The sequence below is a fragment of the Formica exsecta genome, unplaced genomic scaffold (genome assembly GCF_003651465.1).
Source record: "Formica exsecta isolate Colony F162 unplaced genomic scaffold, ASM365146v1 scaffold826, whole genome shotgun sequence".
Lineage (NCBI taxonomy): Eukaryota > Metazoa > Arthropoda > Insecta > Hymenoptera > Formicidae > Formica > Formica exsecta.
This window is the reverse complement of record NW_021853596.1, coordinates 252,415-254,167: the sequence shown is the minus strand read 5'-3', so window position 1 is coordinate 254,167 and position 1,753 is coordinate 252,415. Positions and strand designations below refer to the sequence as shown.

Sequence of the window (1,753 nt, the reverse complement as noted above, 5' to 3'; positions counted from 1 at the left end):
TTATAATACTATTTATTATGACATTAATTTTAAAATATATAAAATATATAAATCTCGCGAAGTACGGAACGAATGATTAACTCGCGATTCTCGATCTATCAACGATTGATGGGTGAAAATGTCGAACATGTCGAACATGTCAGGAAGCAAGACACCGTCCACGTGGCGACTGGTCGTTCAATGTATTCGTGGATCGGAAACTTCGTATTTGCCTGCGGACTCTGAAGCTGGTGATTTCCTCATTTCAGATCAAGAAGCCCATGTCTTAAGCATTCATTTCGTTAACAATTATAATAAAACACAATTTTCATAGATTCTGTTACACTTTTAGCTTTTCTACTTCTTTTAAACTTTTTTTTTTTTTTGCAAACGTGAAGTTATATCAGAGCAATTTTCAATTATATATTTACATATTAAAATTATTCTTATTGTCACATACATATATACACACATACACACACCGGTACCACCATTATTATCACACATACAAACTTATACATACATATATTTTTACTTTTGTATATGTTAATATACAAAAAATAATAGAAATTATTTACTTTAAATTAATTTTTAATAATTTAAATTTTTTACAATTATTCTAAAAACAAATTATCTAAGTTTACTAAATAAAACGACGAAAGTGCTTCATATTTATCAAAACAAAAAAATATCTCGAAATTTGTTAGAAAATATATATTTTTATAAAAAAATTTTAATAATTATAATTTTGTTGTCAATCTTTTTTTTTTTTATTACATCATGCATCATGCACTTTTCTGTATATTCATGAATGAGTTATTTGAGTAATTATTTTATCTATGAATTAGCAATCTATGATATATTTTTTATGTACGTATTATTAAAATAACTTAATATATGTTTGATGCGTCCATTTTTAACGATAAGCAAAAAATGTGACCAAGGATGTGACGCAGTCAAGAAATAGAGACGCATTTAAAAACTAAGAATACAAATCATCGACCCTCGTAAAATGGCAAAGGTATACGTTGTGCGCGAAGTTATTTCCAGAAAGAAGTTTACATTGTGCAACGCACCGGTATAGAGAAACTGCGAGATCGCGATAATTTATACTATTTGTTTATTTATCAAGGTCATCTTCTTTGTGAGCGCATTCTGACAATCGTCGATAGAAAACGCTCAATATGCGATTGTACATACATACATTCACTCGATATGCTTTATATAAACACATCTTCGTGTTTGTTTCTTCTTGATCGTTCGGGCAGGATATCCATCCAAAAGTTAATCAGTTTGCTTGGATATTGAAAAATGGGGATTAAAAATCATCGAAATTAAAATCGCGTAAATTACAAAATATTATAATCATGTTTTGGCGCCTTTTTCCGATAAATATATGAACATTACACGATGATTTATTCCGTGAGTCGCGTAGTTCGAAAGTGGTAGTAGTAGCAAAAACAAATCAAGGATTAAGCTATTTCTGGTCACCGTATGTAGGCCCATGTTCGAGAACTACACATGAAAATAGCAGCGATGACTGTAAGAACCGAGATATTGTAATTTATGTAACAGTTTTCGGAATTGCAATTTTTAATACGACGCCCACATTCTTTTATATTTCTACGAAATGTAGTATAACGTCGACTCTGTTAGAGAAAATCATTAAAATAATTAATAACGAGATTTATATGAAAATTAATTTTTATAATACACATATGTAATATTGTTGTGTGTGTGTATATATGTATTACTGATATTAATATATATATAC

At 29.0% G+C, this 1,753-nt stretch overlaps 1 protein-coding gene across 13 annotated transcripts in view; it reads left to right on the top strand.

The window, feature by feature from the left end:
* Window positions 1–1,753, top strand: part of LOC115244661 (glycogen synthase kinase-3 beta-like) — a 36,047-nt gene that overhangs the window by 8,898 nt on the left and 25,396 nt on the right. The window lies entirely within an intron of this gene.